At 40.9% G+C, this 23,150-nt stretch overlaps 2 long non-coding RNA genes across 2 annotated transcripts in view; one reads left to right on the plus strand and one right to left on the minus strand.

The window, feature by feature from the left end:
- Positions 1-3,616: 3,616 nt before the first annotated feature.
- Positions 3,617-23,150, plus strand: part of LOC132383247 (uncharacterized) — a 38,927-nt gene continuing 19,393 nt past the window's right edge. Inside the window, exons 1-2 of the long non-coding RNA XR_009508587.1 lie at positions 3,617-3,849; positions 4,383-4,490. This is a non-coding gene — a long non-coding RNA (uncharacterized LOC132383247). The remainder of the gene's footprint in view (positions 3,850-4,382; positions 4,491-23,150) is intronic.
- On the minus strand, positions 5,787-7,962 carry LOC132383211 (uncharacterized). The gene is made up of 3 exons (XR_009508572.1): positions 7,926-7,962; positions 7,312-7,647; positions 5,787-6,456 (listed from the first exon to the last, which is right to left on the minus strand). It is a non-coding gene; the product is annotated as an uncharacterized LOC132383211 (long non-coding RNA).

Genomic DNA, 23,150 nt, shown 5'->3' on the forward strand with positions numbered 1-23,150 from the left:
CCTGACCACTGCCACAGAGCATTCCCTCTTGTGTTTCTTTGTTTTACATGCTATGTGCTGTACGGATTACTATCAGTTTGGAATACAGTTGTTCCTGTATCCGAGGTCTCATTAGATTGGAGAAAGAAAATAGAGCAGACATGATGAAATAGTGGACCAGATTCAAAGGGCTGAATGACCTATTTCTTATGGTCTTATGGTCTATTGATACTTATCATTGTTCTTTGTATTTTAGAAAGGTAACCATTAATAGTAAGTACTAGATTGATGTCATAAGCCAGTAGAAACCAGGTTGATGTCAGTGGAAGAACACTCTTAATGAACTCTTCTCAAGCTTCCAGCCGGGCACAGGTGTCAATTTTGACCGACGTCTCGATGGGAACTCTGCCATCTTCATCAGGTGGTCCCAATAGCCGTTAATGCGGCAGAATAGTTTTGTGCCGTCGAGGTTAACCCTATTGTCATTGTGAATGCAATGTTATGCTACCGCTGATTTTCCTGTTGAAATAAAATTGGAGAAAAAGAATTTTAACAAAGATGATGGTCTCTAAGTAAGAACTGGAATTCGATTTTTAAACAAGGTGAGACAGCGAAAAACTGATTGGATGAGGACTAACCAATCAGGAGGGACAGAATACGGGCTTGTGAGTATATATATATATAATGTATATGTGTTTGTGTGTGTGTATATATATATATATATACCACCATTTTGGACATGACTACACAACATCCCTAATGAAGATGGCAGATTTTGTCATCGAAATGTTGGTTATAATAAATACCTGTACTTGGCTGGGAATATGAGGAGAGTTTATTTGTCATATATGCTGGGAAAGAACTAAATCCTTTTTCACTCTCAATGATTTTATCCAACTGATTGAACTCATGATTTGCAGCAACTCTTTTTTTTTTGTGAATGCAGTAATATTATATTTTCTTTATAGGTGTACTGCCATTGATGAGTGCTAAAATAGTTTTAAAATGGAAGTATCCTTTTCAGTTCTTCGAAGTTTTTTACAGTGCCCAAGTCCCCGATGTCTATTTCAGCCTAATTGAATCTGGAGTTAGTTCACGGGGAAGTGTGGGAAGCAGGGAGGCCATCTGAGAAAGTAAACAAAAGCAGAATGCTGATAAATGAAGGAGGAGCCAGGAAGGAAATCACAGCCAGCACATGAAAGGATGCTTCCTTCCAAATTCGTACACATTCTCCTTTGCACAAAATGTCTTCCAGAGTTTAATGGAAAGCAGGATTACCAGGGGAGTTGATGCTGGTAGGGTGACATTAGCTTTCCAGGACTACATAGCCTAAATGGATTCAGTTGTGGTCAGCTACTTGAACCGGAGGTGTATCTTGGCTTTTGGAAGCCGGAGGACGGAGAACTCAAATTGGCTACTTATTGTGGTGATGAAAAGGCTCTGTGTGATTTTGATATTCCAGCCTAAATCACATTCACCAGCGAAGATTAAGGGTGCCAAATGTGCTATTCTCCAGAGCTCAGATCTGGCAAAGGAGAGATGTCAGAGTTGTGCCACAGAGTGCAAATTAAAGTTCGGATGAGAGGATATTTGGGATCTTGGAAGGTGGGAGTGTTTGGATAGAAGTGGGGGTGTGATTCTGTCCTCTTGATGCAGGTTGTCTTTTCCTTTGCCTATTGAACTGGACAAAGCCTGCAATGCAATGGGCTGAGTACTATTCTGGCCGCACTTTTAATGATTATCTTTTAACGGTGACAATGGTATACTTCTTTATCCTATGTGTTGCCTTTATGGCAGTTATTTAGTTTATAATATTTTTGCTTAGTAATTCGTTTGTTAGCATTTTAGTTAAAGTTAGGATTGTTTAAAGTAAATGCGTTGTCTGTGATATATCGTGGCATGCGATGACATCACATCCGGTTTCGCCGCGTCTTGTGGGAAAATACCGGTTTGGAGAAACGGGAAGGTAGGGGCTGACATGTGCGGGTCCAGCGCAAGAAAAGTTGTCTTCTACGCATTAGAAACATAGTGAGGCAACGTCGTAAGTCATGAGATAGTCGATATGTTGAATTAAAATGTTAACGCCGATCCTGTTAAAAGTAACAACGGTCGATAAGGTTTATGTTTTCGTTAGTTAAAGAGTTGCGGATAGTTTGTGTTGAAGTGTATTTAAAGCAGTCAATGGCGTAGGTAGATTCTGACTGTATGCTGCACTTTAATGTAATGTAGTTATTGTAGTTTTACTTTTGCAAGTATTTACGATGTAAACGTAATATCAAGAAGGAAACAAATGCTGTACAAATCCTGTATTGTTTTATCAACAGTTTTCACCATACATTAATGTGGAAGAGTGAACAGTAAACGGTTAATCTTACTGCGACCCTGTCTTCATTAACAACAGTTTACCTCTGTGTTTAGTTCAGCGTTATCTTACACGCCGAGCAAGAACACTACAGTGAAAAGATGGAATTATCAGGTGTTTCAATTGCTACAATGACAACTCGATCCAACATCAAGTCATTGCCATCCAGTGTCAGGGGCAGTAGGGCATCATCAAGTAAGGCCGCCCACGCAAGAGCTAAAGCAGAATCCGGCAAGGTGCAAGTGCGCTATGCCAAACGAGAAGCAAAATTGAAAATGGAAGCGGCTGCCAGAGAAATGGAAAAGGCTGCCAGAGAAGCCCAAAACCAGTTGGAAAGGGCAAGGATAGCGGCAGAGTTAGAAGTGCTGATGCTGGAATGAGAAGAAGAAGCTGCCAGGGTGGAAGCAGAGTTAATAGAAGATGCTGAAGAAATGCACGATCTGGTTGACGTAAAATCTACTTCAGAAAAGAGCAGATTGGAACGCATAAGCAACTATGTCCAATCTCAAACAGACTGGAAGATTTGTTCTTCCTCTCCATACTTATTTGATAATGCCCCACTTCATGAGGAGTCTCAGAGAGGCCCAATTGCATCACATCCATCCGAGGAAGACAATTTACCCTTGCAACTCTGCGATGAATTCAAGAACAAAAGGGCTGATGACAAATATTTCTTTTCTTGCTAGGGTCGTGGTTAGTTGTAAAGGCTTCAGTCTTAAAGCACTCAGACAGGTTTATTAATGTTGAAATTATTCGAAGAGGATTTATCTGGCTTGGTATAAATTGTACTGCTTCCTGGACCCATGAGGCTAGGGTCATTTTGCTTCTTCGCCTCCTTGCACACAAACCTAGTGAAATACTCAAAGGGAGGAAATCGACCATTGTGGTCTTCTTTGTACTCTGAGGCAACAGACACCCACCTGTCCTGCAGCCCAAATGGAAGTTTGTCCATGATTTGTCTAATCCCGGATGGTGTATCTAGGTATACTAGACCAGCTGAGTAGCCATCTTCTTCGGCATCTTGAACCTCCATGAGTAAATCTCCAAGCTCCCTTAACTTAACGTGGTCCTTGGCTGACACCTTAGGAAAATTTCCAGACGTCGGTATAGTGCCGATTCAATAATTTCGGGGACCGCATAGCCCTCCCGAAGTCTCTCCCATGCTTTGCTTAAGGCTAGCTCGGGGTTGTTGATGTACACGGAACTTCTTACCAGATTTGGCGAGAAGCGAGGCAAAGGCCGAATTCAGAACAGCGAATTCCATAACAGAGGTACACCCTCAGTCATAAACCCGCCGACATATTCCCAAAGGTCACATGCCACTTGCAATTGAACCCCTGGCACAATGAGATCTCGTCACCTCAGGACTATACCAGTTCAATGATAAACCTGACAATTACCGTGCATGGTACTCCACATTCACCAACGCTATCGATGGAATCCAGCTCAAAGCAACCCAAGAGTTGGATCTTATGGCGAAATGGCTGGGAAAAGAATCATGTGAACAGGTGAGATGCATACGTTCCGTGTTCAAGAATTGTCCATTGCATAACAAACCCCACCCCCTCAGAAAATGCAGAATGTTTAGGGAGAAACCCCTTGAAGAGAGGATGGCCCTTCTCAAGGAGAAAAGAATATGTTTTAAATGCTGTTCCTCGACCTCTCACTTTGCTGGAGAGTGTACGATCGCCGTGAAGTGTCCGGATCGCCGTGAACATCCTATGTTCAGTGGAATTTGCTTGTTAAAATCAATCTTGAACTAAATGTTCTTTGTTGTGCCATTGCCATGCACTTCCTGTACCCAACGTCTTTTATTATTGATGTGTTTTTTTAAAGTTTGGTTTATAGTTGAAAATTTAGGCTCTTATTTATTCTTCAAAGGATTGCCAGAAGCAAAGGTCATTCCATTACAGGCATCTCTAGCATATCCCTTGACCGCAGTCCAGGCATAACAAATTACTATAAGTTTAAAGTTCAAAGTAAATTTATTATTGAAGTACTGTATGTCACCATACCCAACCAGGAAATACATTTTTTGCAGGCATTTGCAATGGAACAAAGAAATACAATAGAATAAATGGAAAACTGCACCTAAGTATTGACAATCAATTGATGTGCAAAAGAAAACAGTCTGTGAAACTACAAAAAAGTAAGTAATACTGAGAACATGTGTTGTAGAGTTACGATAAGTTGGTAATGAGTGAAGTTACAATATAAAAATAAATAGTGAGAGGAGAGAGGGTGTGTTAGTGTTCATGAATTTATGGACTGTTCAGAAATCTGAAGCAGAGAGGAAGAAACTGTTCTTAAGATGTTGAGTGTATGTTGTCAGGCTTGTGTACCTCCTACCTGATGGTAGTAATGAGAAGAGGGCATGGATGGTGAGAGTCCTCCATAATGGATGCCACCTCTTGAGGCAGCGCCCTTTGAAGATGTCCTTGATGGTAGGACTTGTGTCTGAAGGCTCTTACCATCAAGTGCTCTGAGATGATGCAACCAATCAACATATTCTCCATGGTGAATCTGTAGGAGTTTGCTAGTCTATGGTGACATGCCAAATCTCCTCAAATTCCTAATGAAATACAGCTACTGGAGTGCCTTCTTCATGATTGCATCGATATGTTGGGCCTTTGGGATGTTGGATGCCCAGGACATTGAAACTGCTCACCTTTTCCACCACTCAAATCATTCACTTCTGATCAAAAGCACCTGGGCACATCTTGAACTCCATTTAACAATAGTAATGAATCAGTACCTAAAGAAAGGCTACATGAGGCACTGTTTAACCTTGCTTTAGTTTCATTTTTGCAAATTACTTTACTAAACCTTAACAGAATTTGGATTAATTCCAGAAATATTAACATTTATGAATCGGAAGACTGTTTTGTGCCTGCAAGCTTGCATCCCTAAATGAACGGTTTTTGCATTTTAATGTGTTTGTGGTTTATTGTTAAGCATGCTTAATTGCAAAATTTGGTTCTTTCAAAATCTGTCACGATGGCAACTTCTCCATCATGGCAAGACTGGGAGTGGGACTGCCAGATTTCAATCTGCAGTCAATTATGAATAGTCTAGTCTTAGCTTTCACAGATGTTTAACCTTATGTCTGTAATACTTCGTAGCATTTTTAGTGACCAGAAAGCATATTTACAAGGTCTGGGTCAGTAAAAGGGCACTTCAATAGATTTTCTGGTGTTCAAATAAAATTAGGCCCCTTGAAAATGATTTGAACCTTAAAATATATGTCCTCCTCAACTTTTAGGATGTAAGTATATGAAGAAAGTTGGTTATAAGAATAAACTTTGAGATTCAAGATTGTTTAAGTTCGAAGTTCAAAGTAAATTTATTATTAAAGTAATTATATGTCACCATACTGTATACAAAATCTGAGATTCATTTTCTTGCAAGCATTCACAGATACAGATAAACACAATAAAATCAATGAAGGACCGTACCCAAGAACACAGACAAACAACCAGTGTGCAAAAATCAACAAACTGTGCAAGTACAAATAGAAAATATTTGGATGCCATCCGTTAGTCTCGCGAGACCATGGATCTGTGCCTGGAAAGTCTTGCTTCAGCCTTTCCAGGACGCAGGCCTGGGCAAGGTTGTACGGAAGGCCGACAGTTGCCCAAGCAGCAAGTCTCCCCTCTCCATGCCACCGATGTTATCCAAGGGAAGGGCGAGGGTTGATGCAGCTTGGCACCGGTGACGTCGCAGGAGTTGCCAGAACGAGGTTGAAGGCAACGTCGGACTGCCTTAGGGACTCCAGCTCTGCATTTGTTCTCAGGGTTTCCTGAGCCTTTATGAGAAGTCTTTCCCATAAGTGCTTATGGCCACAAGGCAGCGGAGGTTTGAAATCTGAGTTTTCCCTCTCTTAGATTGACTGCCTTCCCAGGCTGATGAGCTCCACCTACCCAAAGCACTGGTTTTAAGGCACCAGGACCTGCCTTCGGCCCTTCTCCTGTCAGTTCTGCCGGGTTTAGAGCCTGAGCCATGCGAGAAGGCCAGGAGCTGGACTTGGTTGTCAGAGGCTATTTGAGGTGCACACTGTGAGGAGAACTTGTAAGTAGTGGGAGCTTGTCCCCACTACCACTCCTCGGCTTGACAACCTTGGAACCAAAGAGAAAATTAAAGAATCAATAAATATTGAGGACATGAGATAAGGAGTCTTTGAAGGTGAAGTCCTCGATTTGTTTATTGTCATTCTTCGATACATGAATGTAAAGGAGAATAAAATGTTTGCTACTCAGGATCCGATGAGCATTAAAAAACACAATAAGCATAAAGCACTCAATAAAAAAACAAAAAACATAATAAATATAAATATAAAAGCCCTCCTATAAAACACAATGTACCAGTAACTATTCTATACATAGATTAATTGTATATACATAAATGAACACTGGGTGATTTATTTATTTATTGAGTTAAAGTGTGGTGTAGACCCTTCTGACCATTCAAGCTGCACTGCCCAGCAACCCTCAATTTTACACTAACCTAATCATGTGACAACTTACAATGACCAATGAACCTCCTAACTTGTACGTGTTGGACTGTGGGAGGAAACTGGAGCACCCAAGGGAAACCCACATGGTCATGGGGAGAACGTACAAACTCCTTGCAGACAGTAACGGGAATTAAACCTGGGTTGCTGTTACTGTAAAGTGTTGTGTTATCCAGTATACTACTATACTATGTAGTGTTGGTGGGGATGGTGAGTTGAGTTAACAGGTGGAGGTGTTGCTTCGCCTTACTGCTTGGGGAAAGTAACTGGTTTTGAGTCTGGTGGTCCTGGCTTGTATACTATGTAGCCTCCTCCCTGATGGGAGTGGGATAAACAGTCCATGAGCAGGATGTGTGGGATCCTTCCTGATATTGCTGGCCTTTTTCTGACATCTTTCTGTATATATGCCCTTGATGGTGGGTTGGCTGGTGCTGGTAATATGTCGGACAGTTTTACCTACCTGTGCTCGAGCTTGCCTGTGAAATCCACACTAAGATTCAACTATCTGATACATCAAGCCAGGTTTCCATTATGCAATAGGTATAACATTCCACCTTGTTGCGCTCTGCAGCTGAACATTGTTTCTTTGTGATTCTTAAGACATGGGTGGATCTTGCTCAACATAATAAATGATTTAATTCCATTCATGCTCTTAAGATGAGATTTTTGACTCCGCTGTTTACTTTGGCTCAGAGATTAATGGCAACAAGGACCGAAGCCTGTTAATTATTCCTCGTAATCACAACACTATTTCCTGGAATGGCTCCAACAGTACTAAGTACTGTCAATTAAAAATCTGCAGTGAAGGTAAATGGTGACAGAGAAATTAAAATGTTTTAATATGCTTTCTCTTAAAATTAATTATAAAAATAATTATCAGCTATCTTACTTTAGTTTTTTTTTACAAACTGAACAGCAAGCTTTTTAGTGGATTCATTGATCAGATTAAAAAAAATATTTTACCATAATCTATTTCAAACTATGTTATTTTGGTGAAGTTTCCAAGCCTGCTATACTGTATATCTATAGTATACAGACATAAATCCACACTGCAGAGAAAAAATAGCACCATACCTTTTAAGGTCATTTTGAACTGAAGTTACATCATCAGAAATCAGTTCTCCTATTCTGAGTATGAGTTCAAGGTGATTTGGTTTCACAGAAAAAAGGGGTTGCAAATGAATTACGTATGTGCTGAGCAGCACAGGCTGTTGAATCAGCATCAGGTTTATTATCATTGACATACGTTCTGAAATTTGCTGTTTTGCGGCAACAGTACAGTGCAAGATATAAAATTACTATAAGTTACATTTAGCAAAGAAATATTTAGAACAAAGGAGAGATAGTGAGATTTACGGACTGTTCAGAAATCTGAAGGGAGATGTTTTCCTGTTAATAGGATGAAACATCAATGAGTAGAATTAGGGATAGACACTGCCTTTTAGCAGGGAAATATAGTGGACAAAGTTTTAGAAAGAATAACCAAGTTCTTGGCAAACACAAGAAAATCTGTAGATGCTGGAAATCCAAAGCAACACACACAAAATCCTGGAGGAACTCAGCAGGTCAGGCAGCACCTATGGAAAAGTGTAAAGAGTTGATGTTTCGGGCTGAGACCTTTCATCTGCACTAAGTTCTTAGACTCAGTATTGGAGGACCAGTGATAACCAGGAACAGGGAAACTATTCTTTTTCACCTCTGTCTCTTCCAATATTCTGCACAACTTATAAATCAAAACGGTGCCTTAAGTAACTCTAGGCACGGCAGTGAATATCAACAGGCTAATCCTACTCCAAACTCACAACACCCTGAGCTTTGAGTAAATGTTTGAATCTTCTGATGAAATGGTGGGGCCAGAGACCAATCATGTTTGGCTTTGGGCCTCATTATTCTGGACTGAACTGCAGGAATGGACTGGGATACTAGATGCTACTCACGGCTGGAAGTAGGGATTTGATCAAGGGCTATGACTTAGGAAAGGGCTGGGTGAAGAGAAGATCAGCAATGTGCATGTGGACAGTAGGCGGGGCCATGCATGTGGGGCCAGGTGAAACTGTAGTTTAACAAATAGGGGATACAGCTGAGGTCAAAGATTTACTTAACTTCATTTGATATTTTTGACTGCCATGTAATGTCATACAGACTCCGGTTCAGTAGTGCTGGTTGTAATAATTAATTGAATATTTGAAAATTCTCCTTGTTGTGTTGATGGAGGTAAACAGGATTGGTAATGTTGAGTGGCGGACAAGGCAGTGGATTCAATATATTATTGTAAATTAAGGGAATTAATGGCTCCATGAACTGAGTCATCAATCCACCCTCGAATTCTTCATCTGTACAGAGTTACAATGACCACCCTTCTTCGTCTAAAGGGCTTTTGCCATTTCTCCTACATGTGCAGTCTATTTTTTTGTTGCAAGTCTGCATCCCCATTCCAAATATCTTGCTCTGCAACGAGGAATAAGAAGACGTAAGAAGTAACAAATTAAGGAAGAATGAGCCCATGGTGAGATCTGAAAAATATGATATGAATTTTTAAATTGAGGCATCACAGAAGCAGTTATTGAAGTATTGGGTTGATATCTTAGAGATTTTCTGATCAAAGTTAGAAAATGATTAGCACAATTTATGTAAGGTAAAGATTGAGATATGCCAAAGAAGTCTTGGCATCATTAAAATTGGGGGAACTACAAGCAATAACAACGATTTTCCAAATCCACATCTTATCTGATACCAATGAGATTCTTACAACTAGGCATGGTTACAAATTTTAAATGATTGAACCTACAGTGTACCTGCATTAATATGTGATGGTAATCAACTTTTATTGTGCTGTGTTTTGACGACAATACTGCCATTGTCTAAACAAAATGAGCCTTTCGAAAAATTTTGTAATAAGACAATATCTTGAAGCATTGAAGTTCCCTTCATCTTTCATACACTATTTTCACTTCATGAATAGAAATGATACACCGTCAATAGAAAGTCAACTTCCTTTGAAGATAGAACTGTTGGATTGGTTTTTAGAAAAATGAGGTCACATATGGTTGATGTCACTTCGTGGCAATGTTTCTGGCCTATTGTATGCACCCCTTTCCAATACAATCCATCAAAAGATGCTCAAGTGCCAACTATAAACCTGAGCTGCTATTACTTGCCTTATTGCAAGATTCATAATTTATTGCCTCAGGCAGAACTTGATGAAATATCTGAAACTGGCAATGGTTGCTAACTTGTTTATACTGTAATTGTATTTGCCAAAGAAATATTTTTCCATTAGCAATTACTCGTTGGTGAGTAGCCATTTGAATGAAACAAAAGCTCTTAAAGAGCTTGTTACAGCCAGCCAAAACCACACAGATTATAGTGGTTCCCTGGCAGATGTAGTGAGTTGCCCAAAGGGCTTCAGTCAGATGCCTTAGAAAAGTCTCTGTTCAGACCTGTAATAAGCATCAGTGGCAACTCTGCATGCTTTTATTAGAATCACCCAAATATTAATTGTTCAGCTTTTCACTAAGTCAATAAGCCTATCTTCATTCACACAATCAACTTATTTTCTTGATTTAGTGAGTATTTAAGTTACCAAATTTTAAAAAGTTTAAGGTCAGATTAGCAAATTAAACAATTAACAAATTAAAGTTACATTGAGTTTCATTACTGAAGATTCTTGAGGTTATAACGCTGGTGACACCATTAGGAATTGTCACAAAAACAAAACACTGGACAACAAAGATTCTGCTTCCTGAATCCTTTTGGGGTGTATCTTATGGATTTTGGGCTACTGGTCATCAAAGTCACCAAGAAATTGCCCTATCACGCACCATTTTTTTTGGAATCGCCTATATTTGTTAATTCAATTCATGTTTGAAGTGAATTAAAATGTTGCCTAAGCTGATAAGTTCTCTATCTAGTCCAGGTGTGCCTGGGCATGCTACAATGATGGCATCTTCATGCTACAATGATGGCATCTTTTTATTGATACTTCAGTGCTAAGCTTGGTAGCTGTTCTGCTACACAATGGCAGTGCCCACCCATCAGTACCAATTGGCTACTGAAATTTGGAAGTCTTAAAGAAACACAAACAGTAGAGCAACTACATCTGAAATATCTGTGGTGATCTCTGAGTAGAGGTGCTGCTACTAGGAATGCTGCTCGGATACTCAAAGTACTGTTGTTTCAACAAAAGACTTTTAGCTTAGTTGAACTATTGCAAAGCATCAGCACTGATATGCAATTAAATGCATCTGAATCAATAAAAGTTAATTTCTTGTTTCTCCCAATTCCTATGTGATACAAGTAGTCTGAAATTTGTGTTCAGCTGCAAGCATTCTATCATAACCACAAAAAATATCTGAGTAAGCAACAGTTTTGAAGAGATTTGCTGTCAGTTGGACTGGTGTGTTTTTACTACAATCAGTTGAAACACCTTGACTGCACACAGTGATCCCCATTTAACTAATTATGTTTCTTCTAAAACCAGTTGGCTGCACCGGTGACGATTTGGTGTATCATATTAAAGGGGGATGAATACTTAGGCAATCAATTATTTTGTGTTTTATATCTGTAATTAATTTTGATCAGTTTGTCAAGATCTGTTTTCACTTTGACATGGAAGAGGCTTTTTCTGTTGAACAGTGTCAAAAAAGTCAAGTTAAATCCACTGTGATTCAATGTTGTAAAACAATAAAGCGTGAAAACTTCCAGTATTTTTTATAGGCACTGCAGATGCTCTGTTAAAGGACAGGACCTCCAGGGTTGTGATCTCAGGATATCAGGATTACTACCTGTGTCACGTGTAAGAGAGGGCAGAAAAAAGGTCATATAGTTGAATATGCAGCTAAGGAGATGACACATAAAGGAGGACTTTAGCCTTCTGGCTCGTTTCCAGGTAAGGTGGGACCTGGAGGGAAGAGATATTTGCACCTGAACTGGAGAGGGACTAATATCCATGCGTGAAGACTTCACTGTGCTGTACAGGATATGAAGGGAGGGGTTTAAACTAGAGTCGCAGGGGGATGTGAACCGGAGTGCCAAAGCGGATAGTGGAGTGGTCGTGGGGAAAGATGTTGTTAAGCCTACATAATGTGTTACGCCTGTGCCCAACTCTGAGGGGCCGAAGGGTCCAAAGTAGCCCCCTCTTTTTTGAGAATCACAAGATCGCTATTAATTCAGGTCAGGAGACCCAGGAAATGAGAGAGAGACGTTTGGAATGTCCTGGCCCTCAGCGATACAAAGCCACGGATAACGGCCATTGTCTCTTGGAGACGGAATTGTGTATTGAGTACTGTACTTCATGGAAGCCCTCAGGGAATGATCAGAGGGGGTTGGTGGAGGGATTGCATCATCCTGACCTGATTGACATCTGAGACCCTGTGAGTCAGGATAAAAGAGGGCCCTTCAGACGCACCAGAAGAAACGCTAGAAATCCTGTAACAGCGTAATAGCGACAGCTGGTGGAAAGCCCACGTGCGTCCTTTTCCATTTGCCTCGGAATTGGTGGGCCTTACCATGGAAGAACAGCTTTAGCTAAAACAAAGGAGAAACCAGCCCCAACGACTCGCGAAGGATTGACATCATAAAAGGCATGGGCAAGTTTTAAACTCTCTCTCTTGACTCCAACCAAAGGCTGCAGCCTGCATGAACTTGAGTGACTTTTATATTTCCATCTGACAATACATTATCCCCTAGACAACGATAAAGCTATTTCTTATTGATTGTTATTATACCCGCGCTTTTAGATTTAGTATCGATGACGTATATTATCTGTATGTTTGCATTGATATTATTTTTGTGTATTTTTATCAATAAATACTGTTAAAAATAGTACCATCAGACTTCAATGGACCTCTCTATCTTTGCTGGTAAGTGACCCAGTTATGGGGTACGTAACAAATGAAAAGGCTGATCATGGTGGAACTAACAGTCTGAGTTGTGTATATTTCAATGCAAGCAGTATTGGAGGAAAGGTGGATGAGTTTAGGGCATGGATCAGCCATCAGTAAGACTTGGTGGCAAGATGGGCAAGACAGATAGCTCAATGTTCTGGGATCCCATTGCTTTAGATGTGATAGAGTTGGAGGGATTAAAGGGGGAGTGCCATTACTGGTCAGGGAAAATGTCAGACAGGACAGACTGGAGAGCTTGTCTACTGGAACCATAGAACATTACAGCACAGAAACAGGCCTTCTGGCCCTTCTTGGCTGTGCCGAACCAATTTTCTGCCTCGTCCCACTGACCTGCACCTGGACCATATCCCTCCATATGCCTCTCATCCATGTACCTGTCCAAGTTTTTCTTAAATGTTAAAAGTGAGCCTGCATTCACCACTTCACCTGACTGCTCATTCCACACTCTCACCACTCTCTGTGTGAAGAAGCATCCCACCCCCCGATGTTCCATTTAAACTTTTCCCCCTTCACCCTTAACCCATGTCCTCTGGTTTTTTTTCCCCCTAGCCTCAGTGGAAAAAGCCTGCTTGCATTCACTCTACCTATACCCATCATAATTTTATACACCTCTAGCAAATCTCCCCTCATTCTTCTACACTCCAGGGAATAAAGTCCTAACCTATTCAGCCTACTAAGGCTATACGGGTGGGATGGAGGAAGAAGAAAAGGATGACAATGTTAAATCTGTGAGATTTAGAGGAATAAATTTGTAGAGAGATTGCAGACGGTTGGAAGAAACATAAGGTTGTGGTAATAGGTGATGTTAACTCTCCACATATTGACTGGGGTTCCCATATTGTAAAAGGACCAGGGGATAGAATGTGTCAAATGTGTTCAGGAAAGATTTTGTAATCAGTATATAGAAGTCCAAAGTAGAGAAAGTGCGATACTGGATCTGCTATTGGGAATGAGATGGCAGATGACAGAAGTCTGTATAGGGAAACACTTTGCACCTAGTGATCATAATGTCATTAGTTTCAGGATAATTATGGAAGAGGATGTCTGATCCTTGGGTTGAGATTCTAAGATGGAGAAAGGCCAATGTTGATGGTATCCGAAAGGATTTGACAAAGGCATATTTGGTAAGAGAGAGGCTGTCAAAAGTGAAATTTTGAGAGTACAGACTTTGTATGTTCCTGTCAGAATAAAAGGCAAAGCTAAAAGGTTTTTGAACAATAATAAAGCCCAGGTTAAGAAAAATAAGGAGGTGTACAGCAGGTACAGGCAAGAAGGAGCAAATGAGATACCTGTGGGGTATAAGAAATGCAAGAGGACACTTAAAAAGGAAATCCAGAGGGTTAAAAGAAGGCATGAAGTTGCTCTAGCAGACAAGGTGAAGGAGAATCCTAAGAACTTCTACAGATATATTAATTGCAAGAGGAAAGCAAGGGACAAAATTGTTTCTTTGGAAGATCAGAATAGTAACCTATGCACGGAGTTAAAACAGGTGAGGGGGAACTTAAATGGATTTTTTTTGCATCTGTATTTACTCGTGAGATGGACACAGAGTCTAGAGGTGAGGCAAAGCAGCAGTGAGGTCACGGACTGTACCCAGATTACAGAGGAGGAGGTGTTTGCAGTCTTGACGCAAATTAGAGTAGATAAATCCCCAGGGCATGACAAGATGTTCCCTTGGACCTCGTGAGAGGCTAAAGTGGAGATTTCAGGGGCTCTAGCAGAAATATTTTTAAAAAGCCTTAGCTGCGGGTGAGGTGCTGCTGGGTTGAAGGATAGCAAAGGTTATTCTATTGTTTATGGAAGCTTCTAAGAATAAGTCAGGAAGTTATAGGGTGGTGAGCCTGTCATTTATAGTGGGTAAGTAATTGGAAGTAATTAGATATACAAGTATTTGTTTAGGCATGGGCTGATTAGAGATAGTCAACCTGACTTTGCATGTGGTAGGTTGAGTTCAATCTATCTCATGGAGTATTTTTTGAGGAAGTTACCAGGAAAGTTGATGAAGGCAATGCAGAGGATATTGTCAACATGGACTTAATTAAGACATTTGCCAAAGTTCCTGCATGGGAGGCTGGCCCAGATGGTTTGGCTGCTTGGCATACAAGTTGAGGTAGTAAGTTAGATTAGACATTGGTTTTGAGAGATAAGTCAGAGAGCGGTAGTAGATGGTTACCTCTCTGACTGAATCATAATCAGAATCAGAATCAGGTTTAATATTACTAACATATGTTGCGAAATTTGTTGTTTAGAGGCAGAAGTACATTGCAATAGATAATAATTAAAAAAACTATAAATTACAATAAGAAACATATATAATAATTTATATAAGAGAGCAAAGAGAAAAACTCGTGAGGTTATGTACATGGATTCATTGTCCATTCTGGATTCTGATGGTAGAAAAGAAACAGCCATTCTTGTAATGTTGAGGCTCCTGTACCTGCTTGTTGAATGAGAAGAGGGCATGTCCTAGCGATGGGGGTTCTTAATGAAGGATGCTGTTTTTTTAGGCATTGTCTTTTGAAGGTGTCCTCGAAGCTGGGGAGGTTAGTGCCCATGATGGAGTTGGCTGAGTTTACAATTTTCTGCAGCTTTTTTTGATCCTTTGCAATGGCCCCTCCAAACCAGACGGTGATGCAACCAGTTAGAGTGTTCTCATGGTACTTCTGAATTTGGGAGAGTGTTTGATGACATACCAAGTCTCCTCAAGCTTTTATTGCCTTCTTTGTAATTGTTTGGGTCAGGATAGATCTTTGGAGATGCTGACACCCAGGAACTTGAAACTGCCCACTCTTTCCACTGCTCATTCCTTGATGAAGACCGGTGCGTGTTCCCTCAATTTCACCTTCCTGAAGTTCACGATGAATTCCTTTGTCTTACTGATGTTGAATTCACTCTTGCAGCATTCTGACATTCTGCCAATAATAGTTGTGACACTGGCAAATTTATAGATGGCATTTGAGCTGTGCCTAGCCACTCAGTCATGGATATAGAGAGAGTGGAACAGTCAGCTGATCGCACATTTTTGAAGTGTACCAACGTTAATTGTCAGTGAGGAGGAGATACTGTTTCTGAGCTGGACTGACTGTGGTCTCCCAGTGAGAATGTCAAGGATCCAGGCATAGAGGGAGGTACAGAGGCCCAGGTTTTGGAGATCATTGATTAGAACTGAAGGTTTGACTGTGTTGAAACCTGAGTTGTAATCAATAAACAACAACCTGATGTAGGTATTACTATTGTCCATGTGATGAGTGGAGAGCCAGTGAGATTGCATCCATCGTAGACCTATTAAGGCAAGAGGGAAATTGCAATGGGTGCAGGTCCTTGCTTAGGCAAGAGTTGATTCTGCCCATGACGAACCTTTCAAAGCACTTCATCACAATAGATGTGAGAGATGTGGATTAAAGCAGCTCACATGCCCTTCTTGGGCACTGGTATGATTGCCTCCCTTTCGAAGCAGGTGAAAACCTCCAACTACAGAAGTGAGAGATTGAAGATGTTCTTGAATATTCCTGCCACTTGGTTGGCACAGGTTTTCAGAGCATCACCAGTTACACTATAAGGCCTGATGTCTTGTGAGGTTTCACGCTCTTGAAAGATCTCTTGTTGGCCTCTGAGACAGAGATCACAGGGTCACCAGAGTTGGGATATTATGTTGCTGGTGGAGGAGTTAATTGCTCCCTCTGTGTAGGTGAGTGTTAGATTCTGGGGTGAGTTGATGTGGGAAGGACTGATTACAGGGAAAATTAGTGGGGAATGGTGACTAACTTTTATAATACTTCACCTGTGATGATTGGCTTTCAAGAATAATTCCCTTTTTGCTTGACGCTGACTAAGGCAGGCATTACGTTTTCAGTCAGTGGTATTGTTTTGGGTGCAGATTTCTAAATTCCATATGCATTTGTTTCCGTTGAGTGTTTACCAGGCACAGTACTGTGCAAAAGTCATAGGCACATGTAAACACTTTCTGTAAAGCAAAGCTGCTTTCAAACATAATCAAAAGTTTCTAAGTAGAAAAAAATTACTCTAAAGAGCAGTAATCAATAAAAAAACAAAATTAAATCAATACTTGGAGTGACCACCCTTTGCTTTTAAAGCTGCATCAATTGTTAGATACGATATCGTGCAGTTTTATATAAAAAATCGGCTAGTAGGTTATCCCAAGCATCTTGGAGAACTTGCCACAGTTCTTCTGCAGACTTTGGCTGTCTTGCTTGCTTTTGTCTATCCAGGTAATCCCTGACAGCCTCAATGATGTTGAGATAAGGGCTCTGTCGAGGCCACACCATCTGAAACCATATAAAAAATAAAGAATTTTTGCACAATACTGCAAGTCAACCATGATCAAATGGTGGTACAGACTCGATGGGCTGAATGGCCAAATCCTGCTCCTATATTTTATGATCATATGGTCTTATAGAGCTGATTGAAGAAATACCAATTACTGCCTGTCAGCCCATTTATTTGAATTTAATTAGACTGTTGTGTTTTGAGTTCTGAATGAATGAATGAATGAATGAAATGAATGAAATTTTATTTCAGTCAGTACAACATAACAAAAAGCATCATTTTTCAACAATGATTTCATAAGACAAAATTAAATAATAAAGATCTTTAAAACGGACCGAAAGGGTGTAGGTTGAAGCTACAGATTACGCCTACCCCTCTTACTCATACAAAAACATATTTGGTGTCAATCATCACATCAAATCAAAAAAATTCATAACCTTTTAACATAATATCCAATTCCAAGTATCATTTATTTACATTACTCTCACTCATTTTAAATCATGTATTTTATATTTGTTCATTAAATTATTTTTAAATAATTTTTTAAACTTAAGTGTGGTGCAGTTTTTAAAATTCTCACTACAACTGTTCCATAGCTTCACCACTCTGACTGAAATACAACAATTTTTTTACATTTGTTCTTATCCTTTGTTTTTGAAATGTACATGTTCGTCTCAACTGCTTGATGTCTTTATTTCTGGTGTGCCTCCTTCACTGAAAGGGCAAGGTACCAGCAGCAATGTTGAGAGAATAATCTGTGTCTTGATCAAAATATCAGGTAGCATTAGTATGCGTGCACATAACAATTAGATAACTGTCTGTACTAACTTGCCTGACAGTCACCAAATGTTGCTGTGTGAGTGAGCAGATGAGCCATGTGGACGCTGTAACTGGGAAAAATAATATAGTTCTCTTCACACAACATTTTATGCTCTGCCTGGGATGGCAACAAACTGCAGAGAGTTGTGGGCGCAGCTCAGCAAGTCACAGAAACCAGACTCCCCTCCATGAACTCTGTCTACACTTCTTGCTGAATCTGAATCAGGTTTGTTATCACCAGTATGTGACGTGAAATTTGTTAACTTAGCAGCAGCAGTTCAATGCAATACATAATCTAGCAGAGAGAAAAATAATAAATAAAATAAAGTAAATCAATTACATATATTGAATAGATTAAAAAACAGAAATACTGTAAATTAAAAAAGTGAGATAGTGGCCAAAGATTCAATGTCCATTTAGGAATCAGATGGCAGAGGGGAAGAAGCTGTTCCTGAATCGCTGAGTGTGTGCCGTCAGGCTTCTGTACTGATGGTAACAGTGAGAAAAGGACATGTCCTGGGTGAAGGGAGTCCTTAACAATGGATGCTGCCTTTCTGAGACACTGCTCCTTGAGGATGTTTTGGATAGTATGAAGGATAAGTAGATAAGAAAATAGGAGCAAGTATAGGCTACTCAACATTTCAAATTTAGTATAATTTTTGCTGTTCTGCCCCAATTCTTATATGCACCTTTGTACAAATTCCCCATGGACACCAATTCCCAATTCTTTCAAACATCTAAATATACTTAATGATTGACACTCAGTGTCCAACTTTATTAAGTATAACTGTACACCTGCTCATTATTGCAAATATCTAATCAGTCAATAGTCTGGTAGTAACTCAATGCATAAAAGCATGCAGACATTGTAATGTATGGATTTATTTCTTTTAGAGCAATGACCACCACCACCATCCCCCTGCTTTTGCACTAGGTATTGATCTGTTGTCTGTGCACGTGCTTTGCTCTCTCTCTCTCTATCTCTCTCTCTCACTGCAATGTGAATACATTAGTTGAAGCCATCTCCAGTGTGCATGCTTTTATTTAATATTAGATTAGATTCAACTTTATTGTCATTGTGCCAAGTACAGATACAAAGCCAATGAAATGCAATTAGCATCTAACCAGAAATGCAAAGAATAGTGTTATTTACAAAATAACTGCAAACAAAAAGTGCTACAGCACACAAATATAAAAGTACTGAATGTGGTGAACTACATATACCTGTCTGGACACGCCCCCCCCCCCCTGCTGACTGCTCCTGTGGCTCCTCCCACGGACCCCGGTATAAAGGCAATTGGAGACACAGTCCCAGCCTCAGTCTCCAGGATGCAGTGTGATGGTCAATTGCTGCTTGTTCTTTCTTCCAGCCAATAGAAGCCTATATCTCGCCTCACGTCTCCAAGAGTTATTGATGGTGCATCATTGAGTCAGTACGATACAGGTGCAATACTGCTTAGCGCTGTGATGCGAGGTTCAGCAGGGTCACAACCTCAGGGAAGAAGCCCTTCCTGTGCCTGCTGGTGTGGGAGCGGAGGCGCCTACCGGATGGGAGGTGCTACATATATGTAGCACACACACACACACACACACACACATATATAAGTGTAGATATGCACAGATGCAACATATACAATCAAGACGTTCAGACCAAGCATCAGAATGGGGAAGAAATGTGATCGAAGTGACTGACTATGGCACGCCTTGGGTGCTGGAGGTCCTGAATAATGGACGCTGCCTTTCTGAGACACCGCTCCCTGAAGATGTCCTGGGTACTTTGTAGGCTAGTGCCCAAGATGGAGCTGACTACATTTACAACCTTCTGCAATTTTTTCCAGTCCTGTGCAATAGCTCCTCCATACCCGACAGTGATGCAGTTTGTCAGAATGCTCTCCACGGTACAACTATAGAAGCTTTTGAGTGTATTGTTGACATGCCAAATCTCTTCAAACTCCTAGTAAATTATAGCTGCTGTCTTGCCTTCTTTATAACTACATTGATATATTGGGACCAGGGTAGATCCTCAGAGATCTTGACACCCAGGAACTTGAAGCTGTTCACTCTCTCCACTTCTGATCCCTCTATGAGGATTGGTATGTGTTCCCTCGTCTTACCCTTCCTGAGGTCCACAATCAGCTCTTTCATCTTACTGACATTGAGTGCCAGGTTGTTGCTGTGGCACCACTCCTCTAGTTGGCATATCTCACTCCTGTACACCCTCTCGTCACCACCTGAGATTCTACCAACAATGGTTGTATCATCAGCAAATTTGTAGATGGTATTTTAGCTAAGTCCAGCCACACAGTCATGTGTATACAGTGTGTAGAGCAGTGGGCTAAGCACACACCCCTGAGGTGCGCCAGTGTTGATCGTCAGCAAGGAGGATATGTTATCACCAATTTGCACAGATTATGGTCTTCTGGTTAGGAAGTTGAGGATCCAATTACAGGGGGAGGTACAAAGGCTTAGGTTCTGCCATTTCTCAATCAGGATTGTATTAAATGCTGAACTATAGTCGATGACAGCATCCTGACGTAGGTGTTCGTATTGTCCATGTGGTCCAAAGCCATGTGGAGAGCCATTGAGATTGTGTCTGCCATTGACCTATTGTGACGTTAGGCAAATTGCAATGGATCCAGGTCTTTGCTGAGGCAGGAGTTCAGTCTGGTCATGACCAACCTCTCAAAGCATTTCATCACTGTAGATGTGAGTATTACTGGGCGATAGTCATTAACGCAGCCCACATTATTCTTCTTAGGCACTGGTATAATTGATGCCTCTTTGAAGCAAGTGGGAATTTCTGCCTGTAGCAGTGAGAGGTTGAAAATGTCCTTGAATACTCCTGCTAGTTGGTTGGCACAGGTTTTCAGAGCCTTACCAGGTACTCCATTGGGACCTTCCGCCTTGTGAGGGTTCACGACCTAACACCGGCCTCTGAGACAGAGATCACAGGGTCATCAGGTGCAGCAGGGATCTTCACAGCTGTAGTTGTGTTCTCCCTTTCAAAGTGTGCACAGGAAGTGTTGAGTTAAACTGGTAGTGGAACATCGCTGTTATTCATACTATTGGGTTTCGTTTTGTAGGATGTAATGTCTTACAGACCCTGCCAGAGTTGCCGTGCATCTGATGTCACTTCCAACTTTGTTCGAAATTGTCTCTTTGCCCTTGAAATAGCCCTCCGCAAATCGTACGTGGTTTTCTATACAGGCATGACTTGAATGCCACAGATCTAGCCTTCAGCAGATGATGTACCTCCTCGTTCATCCACGGCTTTTGGTTTGGAAATGTACAGTAAGTCTTTGTAGGCACACACTCATCCACACAGGTTTTATTGAAGTCAGTAACAACTGCAGCATGCTCATCCAGATTCAAGGATTAAATCCTGAATACAGTCCAGTGCACCGACTCAAAGCAGTCCTGTAGGTGCTCCTGTGTTTCCCCTGTCCAAACTTTCTTGGTCCTCACTGCTGGTGCTGTAGTCTTCAGTCTCTGCCTATACTCAGGGAGTAGAAGTACAGCCAGGTGATCTGATTTTCTGAAGCGAGTGTATGGAATAGCACGGTAAACATTTTTGATGGTGGTGTAGCAGTGGCCCAGTGTGTTGTTTCCTCTGGTATTGCAAGTGATCTGTTGATGGTAGTTGCTTAGTGATTTTTCAGACTGGCCTGGTTACTGCTAGATATTCCAGGCCTGGTAAGCAGGATTGGGACAGCACTGATATATTTGAAGAGTTGATCATGAGGCATACTCCTCCACCTCTGCTTCTGAGAGACTCTGTAGATCTATCCTGATGGTGTAAAGTGAACCCGTTGATCTGGTACCAGGTGTTCGGTATAGAAGGGGTTAACTAGGATTCTGCGAAACAAAGGACACACGTGGTCCTAAGATCCCTCTGATTCAGCACCCTGGCTCTGAGATCATTGATTTCATTCACCAGCGACTGCATGTTCGCCAGCAAGATAGTTGGTACAGGGAGTTTAAAACCCCGTTGATGTCGTAAAGCAGCCAGCACAATCAAAGATCCCACCCACCCACCATGGATATTCCCTTTTCCCTCAGGCAGAGGATACTGAAAGGACAGCTTCTACCTCACTCTCACTGAATGGTTCCCTACTATCACAAGATGGACTTTTGACTTCACAGTCTGTCTCTGTGATCTTTCACGTCACTGTCTACTTGCACTGCGCTTTCTTTGCACAGTTAATTAATGAAATTTATTTAGCAATATAGCACAGCGTAGGCCCTTGGGGCCCTTCCAGCCACTCCGCCCCAGCCACCCCACAACCCTGATTAACCCTAACGTAATCATGGGAAAATGATCAATGACCAGTTAGCCTACCTGGAAGGGCTTTGGACTGTGCGAGGGAACTCAGGCATTGGGGAAAACCCACGCATTCCACACCGAGGATGTACAGAGGCCCCTTACAGAATCGCACCGGAATTGAACTCTGGAACATCTCAAGCTAACTATGAAGTTACCGTGGCACCCAATACCATAGTTATTGTTTTACCTGTACTATCTCAAAGCTTATTGTCATGAATTGACATGTATGGATAGTAAGCAAGACAAGTATTTTGCTGTACCTTGGTACTTGTGACTATAATAAACCAATCTACCATTTTACTAATGATTGGCTTCATCAACCTTAATGCATCAGTTGAAATTGAAATGTGAGCACATTGTAATTACTGAAGACTGGTTCAGTAAATCAAAGCTGTTTACAATTGAAGATTGAAAATCACAGTCTCCTGGGTCGTCATTCTAATTAATATCTGCTAGCCATAATTTCATAATTCCAGAATAAATGCTAACATTTGCTGGGAAACTTGGCTGATGATCATTCATGTTATTTTCTTCTTGAGAGCTTTTAAATGATCAAATGTAATAAGTATAATGAATAAACTCTTCTCGGCCTTCCAGCTGGATACAGGTATTGATTATAACTGACATTCTTCACATACTTGTAGAATGCCTTGGGGTTTTCCTTATTCCTGCTCACCAAGGCCTTCTCACGGCCCCTTCTGGCTCTCCTAAATCCATTCTTAAGCTGCTTCCTAACAACCTTGTAATTTTCTAGAACTCTAATAGTTCAAGAAGGTTTCTTGAACCTTTCGTAAGCTTTTCTTTCCTTAACCAGATTTTTTACATATTTTGCACACCATGGCCCTTTAACCCTACCATCCTTTCCCTGCCTCAATGGAACACACCTGTGCAGAACTGGTTTGTGTGAGGCTAATTGAGCTTCTTCTTCTTCTTCTTCTTCTTCTTCTTCTTCCATTTGCCACA

The sequence above is a fragment of the Hypanus sabinus genome, chromosome 1 (assembly GCF_030144855.1).
Source record: "Hypanus sabinus isolate sHypSab1 chromosome 1, sHypSab1.hap1, whole genome shotgun sequence".
Classification (NCBI taxonomy): domain Eukaryota; kingdom Metazoa; phylum Chordata; class Chondrichthyes; order Myliobatiformes; family Dasyatidae; genus Hypanus; species Hypanus sabinus.